General features: G+C 44.6%; 1 pseudogene; it reads left to right on the forward strand.

Moving 5' to 3' along the window:
- The first annotated feature begins 315 nt into the window (after positions 1-315).
- On the forward strand, positions 316-515 carry LOC118880275 (annotated as a pseudogene).
- The last annotated feature ends 8,504 nt before the right edge of the window (positions 516-9,019 follow it).

A 9,019-nucleotide genomic window follows, 5' to 3' on the forward strand; every position in this document is an offset into this window, starting at 1 on the left:
GACTCTTGAAACCAAATGGACCTCCCCTAAGGGAGTTCTAACAAATACTAAATTATTTCAGCCAAACCTCAGAGATTGGTGAGTGGGGGTGGGGAGGAAAAGGGTCTCATGGGTCTCAGTGGGGAAGATGGGAAAGGAAAGGAGGAGAGGGAGGAAGTGAAAGTGTTCTAAGGGTCTCGTCTCGGAGGGACGAGGGAGAAGAGGAGGAAACGGACCTAGGAGCTGCGAGGACAGTGCACCTCAGCGTGGGACACGGTGAGTTACAGGCCTCCCATTATCAGGACAAGGAAATTCCTTTTGCCTAGTTGCAGCCAAGAAAGCAACATGGGTCACCAGCAGCTCTACTGGAGTCATCCAAAAAAATCTGGCCAGGGTTCTAGCTCTTGCCGCGTCTGCTCAAACCGGTCCAAACTGGCCCAAACCGGCACGATCTGATCCAGAAATACAGCCTCAATGTGTGCCGCCAGTGTTGCCGCCAGTATGGGAAGGACATCGGCTTCATTAAGTTGGACTAAGTGTGAACTTCTTTTTTTTTTTTTTTAAATTTTATTTATTTATTTATTTATTTATGGCTGTGTTGGGTCTTCGTTTCTGTGTGAGGGCTTTCTCTAGTTGCGGCAAGTGGGGACCACTCTTCATCGCGGTGCGTAGGCCTCTCACTATCGCGGCCTCTCTTGTTGCGGAGCACAGGCTCCAGACACGCAGGCTCAGCAATCGTGGCTCACGGGCTTAGTTGCTCTGCGGCATGTGGGATCTTCCCAGACCAGGGCTGGAACCCGTGTCCCCTGCATTGGCAGGCAGACTCTCAACCACTGCGCCACCAGGGAAGCCCAGTGTGAACTTCTTGAATGGGTCATCCAGCATATCTACCTTCCTCAGAAACAATACTAACTCTTTGTATATAAAATAAAAAATTTTAAACTTCAAAAAAACACAAAAAACAAGGAAATTCATCATGAAGGAAATGGAGAGACCTTCTTAACCAAGCCTGGGAACTCAGAAGCTATGAAAGAAAAGATGGGTATTTGACTATGTCAACATTAAAATGTTTTATGTGACAAGGGATACCAAAAATAAAGCCAGTGCAAATGATGGAGCTGGAAAAATATTTGTAATACAAATAACAGTCACCAACTGCGGTTGACTAACTTAGTGTGTGCCATGCACCATCCTATTGACTTGTATTAACTCACTGGTGTCTAGAACAACAGTATGAGGTAGGAATTATGATGCTGATGATGATTGCTCCTTCACAGATGAGTAAACTGAGGCAAAGTTGAATGACTTGCCGAGGTCACATAGCCAGTCAGGGGCTAAGTTCTGATGCGACCCTTGGCAGCCCGCCCCAGAGGACGATGCTCTTAATCAGTTCTCTGCAATTAAGCCAAAGGTCAAATGGATGCTATCTAAAGAGCTTTTACAAATTGACCTGAACAAGACAAACAACCAAGACAGAAATGGACTTAGATTATGGACAGATTATTTACAGAGGAGCGAAACCAAATGGCCAACAAACGAATGTAAAGATCTTCAAATTCAACAGTGGCCAGAAAAATGCAAATTAAAGAAGCAGTAAGACATTGCATCCATCAGACCGACTGACATAACTAAAACGAGCAATGCTCTCAAGTGCTGGCAGGAATATGGAGAAAAGGCCACTTTGGTACATGTGACGTTTTGCAACCATTTGGGAAAGCAATCTGGCAACATCTGTTAAAATGGAAACGAAACCCTTTGACCCATTAATCCGACTCCTGGGAATCTGTCCCAGAAAAATAAAAATACCAATACTTAAGGACAAGGATGTTGATTGGAACATTGTTTTTTTGTATGTGTGGTAGGAAGCTGGCCATAAAATGAACGCCCATCAAAAGGAAAAGGGGAACGATGGAATAAATGATGCTCCGTCCACCCTATACACATTTTAATAAAATAAAACCAATCCGTGTCTGCAGCCTGGCAACCTGCTGGCCCTAAGGGCTGGCAGATGTGTTTTTGGTGAGCCAGCAGTGTTTTTATAAATTCCTGCAGGTTTCTGAGTCTATGATCCCCTGCAAATATTTCCATTAGACACAAAGTCTGCCGTCCAAAGGGCTACAGCACACAAACATATGTGGCATATGTGTGCTATTAACCTTTCATGGGGGGGCGGGGGGAGGTGTGGGTGAGGATGTGGAGAAATTGGAACCCTCATATATTGCTGGTGGGAATGCAAAATGGGGCTGCCACTATGGAGAACAGTTTGGTGGGTCTTTGATAAGGTAAACATAGAGTTACCATAGGATCCCAGCAATTCCACTCCTATGAATATATCCAAAAGAACTGAAAAAGATGTTCAAACAAACACTTGAACACAAATGGTCATAGCAACACTATTCACAATAGCCAAAAGGTGGAAACAACCCACATGTTTATCTACTAGATGAATGGATAAACAAATGTGGTCCATCCATCCATACGTACAATGGAATATTATTCAGCCATAGAAAGGAATAAAGTACTGATACATATACATCATGGATGAACCCCGAAAACATTATGCTGAGTGAAAGAAGCCAGAACTAAAAGGCCACGTATTTTATGATTCCGTTGATAGGAAATGTCCAAAAGAGGCAAATCCACAGAGACAGAAAGTAGATTAATGGTCTCCAGGACCTGGGGGGATGGGAGAATGGGATGTGACTGCATAATAATGGGTTTGGGGTGATGAAAAAGTTCTGGAACCAGACAGTGGTATTTGTTGCACAACACTGTGAATGTATCAATAGTTAATGCCACTTTAAAATAGTTAAAATGGTGAATTTTATGTTTTGTATATTTTATCACAATAAGAAAAAATTCACGGAGCGGGACAATTAGAAAAAGAGAGTCTGAAAAGATAACTGGGGGAGGGGCAATAAAGGAAAAGGGGTTGAGAAACAGTGGGATAAAGACTAGTTTGTGTTTCAGTACATTAAAGATCGTCGGCCTTAAAGCAAATACCTAAATAATTCACCTTTTTTTTTTTTTTTTTAAACAGTGAGGGGGAATTCCCTGGCGGTCCGGTGGTTAAGACTTGGGGCTTTCACTGCCATGGCCCGGGTTCAATCCCTGGTGGGGGAACTAAGATCCCACAAGCCGCGCAGTGTGGTCAAATAAATAAATAAAACAGTGAGGGATCTTGTAGGCCTTTGAGGCAAATCACCCCCGTTTTCTGTTTCTAACCCAGGATTTGGGGTGCGTTCTTTCACAGCCCACAAGGATTTGAGCTTAATCACTGTTTCTTGTCCAACTTTTGTCTGACTCTGTGTTACTTGGGACCTTCTGGGTTACCTGGGGTAACACACGTTATATAAGCAACCGAAGTAAGTTTGCTCAGGAAACTGTCAAGCCTCGTGCAGGCCTGGACTATACTGTCTTAAGCCAAGTCCAAATACCATCTGATAGAAGATGCATCGTTACTTTATATGCCACAAAGACAGGAAAAGAATGTGCACCCACTATGGCAAACTTCTTATCACTTTAAAATTTCAACGGATACTTGTAGTCTCGGATTTTTTATTTTTTTTTTAGTCTCGGAGTTTTAAATTTCCTATGTCACTCTTGTGCATATATAAAGAGGAAAATGGAAATTTGTTGATTAAGGTATTCCTACAATGTCTTCCTGCTTAGAATCTGACTCTTCTGATCACTTTTCGAAGCAGTCACACTGAGGTCTGTGTTTTTCACTCACCATCGTCCTCTGTGCCTTGAGAATGCTGGTGATGCTGCATTTCTCTCTCTCTCTTTTTTTTAATGTATTTATTTTTATTTTTGGCTGTGTTGGGTCTTTGCTGCTGCATGCAGGCTTTCTCTAGTTGCGGCGAGCAGGGGCTACTCTTCCTTGCCGTGCGCGGGCTTCTCATTGCGGTGGCTTCTCTACACGGGCTCTAGGCACCCGGGCTTCAGTAGTTGTGGCACGTGGGCTCAGTAGTTGTGGCTCGTGGGCTCTAGAGCGCAGGCTCAGTAGTTGTGGCTCACGGCCTTAGTTGCTCCGCGGCATGTGGGATCTTCCCAGACCAGGGCTCGAACCCGCGTCTCCTGCATTGGCAGGTGGATTCTTAACCACTGCGCCACCCGGGAAGCCCGATGTTGCATTTCTTAAAAGACTGAAAAGCCGTTGGCATTGGGTTCTTGTGCCGGCTCAGGAATCATGCAGGGGAGCCTCCTTTTGACTCCTCCAATGGGAATGTTGCTATACATGTCTGATCCTCTTCTTGTCTCATCCCTCCTCCAACTCCTGTGTTCTTAGGAGTGAAAAAAGTGCTCCACTGTTTCCCGGAGCTATCGACACCCATCCTGGCACTTTGGACCCCTGTGCTTTTGGCGCTCACCTTCCTGCAGGCAAGGTCGTCACTCCAGGATTGCTGCCCCCATAGCAGCAAGAATTAAGACACCAGCTATTGTTAGACACACTTCAAGACATTAAATGTCATGAAAAACAAAGGACATATTTAATTTAATTTAATTTTTTTCAACTTTATTTTATACTGGAGTATAGTTGATTAACAATGTTGTGTTAGGGAATTCCCTGGTGGTGCAGGGGTTAAGAATCCGCCTGCCAATGCAGGGCACACGGGTTTGAGCCCTGGTCTGGGAAGATTCCACATGCCGTGGAGTAACTAAGCCCATGCGCCACAACTACCGAGCTTGCTCTCTAGAGCCCGCGAGCCACAACTACTGAGCCCACGAGGCACAACTACTGAAGCTCACGCACCTAGAGCCTGTGCTCCGCAGCAAGAGAAGCCACCGCAATAAGAAGCCCGCGCACCGCAACGAAGAGGAGCCCCCGCTCACCGCAACTGGAGAAAGCCCGCGCGTGGCAGCGGAGACCCAACGCAGCCAAAAATAAATAAATAAATAAATTTAAAACACAAAAAACAAAAAAACAATGTTGTGTTAGTTTCAGGTGTACAGCAAAGTGGTTCAGTTTTACATATACATGTATCTATTCTTTTTCAAATTCTTTTCCCATTTAGGTTGTTACACAATATTGAGCAGGGTTCAAAAGATACATTTTTGCTTACATCGATGAAAATGGTATGCCAGGAGAGAGAAGCTCTAGAATTGTCCCCATTCTCATGATGTGGCCTCAGTTGGTCGTTGCTCTGACTTCTGACTGTCTTCTTTGGGGGTCTCTTGGCTTCTGCCCAACTCCAACGGAGGTGTTTATTTCTTGCATATCTTGCTTGGGTCCAGACTTCCATAAAGAGAGGACCCGACTGCATCGTTGTCACTCTCCAGCATCTTCCCTGATATGACTGGGTCTAATAATCATTATCCAGTGGGAGTGGGTTGCATGGTGATCCTCAAAAAGCTATAGTCATGGATTAATCCCAGAACCCTAACTTGTGAATGTTACCTTATTTGGAAAAAGGGTCTTTGCAAATACAATTAAATTTAGGATCCCAAGATAAGATCATCCTGGATTATCTTGATAAGCCCTAAATCCAATGACAAGCATCCTTATAAGAGACACACAGAGAGGAGAAGGCCATGTGAAGACAGAAGAAGAGACTGGAGTGATGCAGCCACAAGTCAAGAAACACCTGGGGCCACCAGAGCTACAAGAGGCAAGGAAGTGTCCTCCCCTAGAGACTTCAGAGGGAGTGTGGCCCTGCCAACATCTCAGTTTTAGACTTCTGGCCTCCAGAACTGTCAGAGAATAAATTTCTGTTGTTTTCAAGCACCAAGTGTAGGGTCTTCCCTGGTGGTCCAGTGGCTAAGAATCCGTGCTCCCAATGCAGGGGGCCCAGCTTTGATCCCTGGTCAGGGAACTAGATCCCACATGCTGCCGCAGCTAAGAGTTTGCATGCCGCAACTAAAAGATCCCACGTGCCGCAACAAAGACGTGGAGCAGCCAAATAAATAAATAAATATTTAAAAAAAATAAAAAGTGAAGCACCAAGTGTGTGGTAATTTGTTATAGCAGCCCCAGGAAACTAATATGCAGTATGGAGTGCCTTTTTTTTTTTTTTTTTTTTTTTTTTTTTTTAAAGCAAGCACCTGTCTTTTTTGTTGTTGTTGTTAATTAATTAATTAATTAATTTTAATTTTTGGCTGTGTTGGGTCTTCGTTTCTGTGCGAGGGCTTTCTCTAGTTGTGGCGAGCGGGGGCCACTCTTCATTGCAGTGCGTGGGCCTCTCACTGTCGTGGCCTCTCTTGTTGCGGAGCACAGGCTCCAGACGCGCAGGCTCAGCAGTTGTGGCTCACGGGCCTAGTTGCTCCGCAGCATGTGGGATCCTCCCAGACCAGGGCTCGAACCCGTGTCCCCTGCATTGGCAGGCAGATTCTCAACCACTGCGCCACCAGGGAAGCCCCCTGGAGTGCCTTTTTGAGCAAAGCTTATGTACCAGGCCAGCTCACAGCTGTCAGTCAACCAGTGGATGACTTCCCTGGGCTGGTCTAGTCAGTTGAAGCTCAAATGGTGACATGACATGGTACTCGAGCCATGGGCTTCTCTCTCAGCACAGCACAGAGTGACACAAGGATTGCAATTCGATTTTTAAAAACTTCCCCGCTCTGGCCTTTATGGGTCTAAAACAATCCTTTGTTTTCAAACCTAGTATTATTTTTCTCATAAACATTCAGTTGAAAATAAATTAATCCCCATAATGCTCTAAGTAGTGTCCCTGGAGCCTGCACTTGGCCTTGCTGGCTAATTGAGGGACTTCAGTGACATGGGCTGATGTCACTGCTTTCCCTTAACCACTCATTGCAGGGAACTGCTGCAGTCTTTCCTTGTGTCTATTGTCATGGAGGATCCAATCAGAACACTTCCTCTCTTCCACACTTTCATTGTACCCTGTGCTTCTTTTTCTTCATCACATTTATCACAATATTAATTTTAAAATGATCTGCATAACCCAATGTTCATAAGTGACCATCAACAGATGAATAGATGAAGATATTACATATATATATATATATATACACAGTAGAATACTATTCAGCGATAAAAAGGAAAAAATTTTGCCATAACAAAAAAAGATGCAGGGCTTCCCTGGTGGCACAGTGGTTGAGAATCTGCCTGCCAATGCAGGGGACACGGGTTTGTGCCCTGGTCTGGGAAGATCCCATATGCCGCGGAGCAACTGGGCCCGTGAGCCACAACTACTGAGCCTGCGTGTCTGGAGCCTGTGCTCCGCAACAAGAGAGGCCGCGATGGTGAGAGGCTCGCGCACCGCGATGAAGAGTGGCCCCCGCTCGCCGCAACTGGAGAAAGCCCTCGCACAGAAACGAAGACCCAACACAGCCATAAATAAAAAAAAAAAAAAAAAAAAAAAAAGATAACATTCCTTCTAAAAAAAAAAGATGCAAACTCACAGAGCACAAACTAGTGGTTCCCAGAGGGGAGAGGGAAGGGGGGGAGGGGAAATACAGGGGTAGGGGAGTAAAAGATACAAACTATTAGGTATAAAATAAGCTGCAAGGATATATTGTACATCACAGGGAATGTTGCCAGTATTTTATAGTAACTATAAATGGAGTATAACCTTTAAAAATTGTGAATCACTACATTGTACACTTGTAACTTATAGCAACTATACTTCAATTAAAACAAAGAAAAAAGTAATTATTGATAGGTAAAAAAAAGAAAAATAAATAAATAAAATGAGCTGCAGAATTATTTGTTTAACCTCAATCTCTTCCACCGCACTGTTAGCTAACAATGTCCTCCATGAGGACAGGAGCTAAGGCTCTCTGTCTTACCATCATCTCCCGACTGCCTTGCCCAGTGCCTGACACAGAGTAGACACACAAGAAGTATTTGTGGAATAGACAAAGAAATGAATTCCATACGGCTTGGTGGGGGAGGCAAAGGCAAATCTGGGTACACAAACCAGAATCTAGACAACGTTAAATAAATGGGAGTTCCTTGAAACACATTCCCAGTGTTTCAAAGGTGCCATAAGGAAAACACACGCTGGATCCACCAGGGTCCTTCCTTTAGTGTATTTTAAGAGCTTCCATTTCACACGGGCTTCATCGTCTGACATGCTGTTTGTCATGACCTTAGTTCCCACACTTCCTCCTTAAGACAGATGTTTGCAGAATAAACAATCCCCAAAGGAAAGGTTGCTTGGCAGGTAGAACAGTAAGGTTCACACCCTTGAACAGAATACAAATTGCTCTAACAGTATGGGGAGGGATGGTTGACAGAGAACTTGCCTACCTGTGTCATGACATTCACACTCAAGGTCACCACCTCCTGAAAATGGCCCTCTTCCAAGTGACCGTGTGCCCTTCAGAGGTGATTGGGTTCTCACCCAGCTTCAGGGTGTGAATCTTGATTAGTTTTAGCCAATCGTGGTGGTCTCACTCTCCTTGCCAAGACATGGCTGTAGGCTCATAGATGTGACACAATTCTGACCTGTAGGATGTGAGGGGAAGTCTAGGGATGTGTTTCAGAAAATCTCCTAGTAATTCCATTCCTAGGTATATGTCCCAAAGAACTGAAGATCAGTTACTTAAATAAATACATGTACAGGCATGTTCACAGCAGCACTATTCGCAATAGCCAAAAGGTAGGAACAGCAGAAACATCCATCAGCAGCTGAATGGATAAACTAAATGTGGCATATCCACGCAATGGAATATCAGAAAAAGGAGCAAAGTACTGATGCATGCTACAGGGTGGATGGACCTCAAACACATTAGATGAAGTGAAAAAAGCCACAAAAAAGGCCGCATATTGGGACTTCCCTGGCGGTCCAGTGGTTAGGACTCTGCGCTTCTTCCACTGCAGGGGGCACAGGTTCGACCTCTGGTTGGGGAACTAAGATCCACATGATGCACAGCCCGGCCAAAAAAAAAAAACGAAAAATGGCCCCACATTGTATGATTCCAATGTCCAGAATAGGCAAATCCTTAGAGACAGAAAGATTAGTGGTTTCGCAGGAATCGAAGAGGAGGGAAAGAGGAATGGCTGTTTAGTGGGTATGAGCTCTCCTCTGCAGGGTAATGCAAATGTTTTGGAACTCAGTAGAGATGGTGTTTG

This window comes from Balaenoptera musculus, chromosome 14, assembly GCF_009873245.2.
Source record: "Balaenoptera musculus isolate JJ_BM4_2016_0621 chromosome 14, mBalMus1.pri.v3, whole genome shotgun sequence".
In the NCBI taxonomy this organism is placed as follows: domain Eukaryota; kingdom Metazoa; phylum Chordata; class Mammalia; order Artiodactyla; family Balaenopteridae; genus Balaenoptera; species Balaenoptera musculus.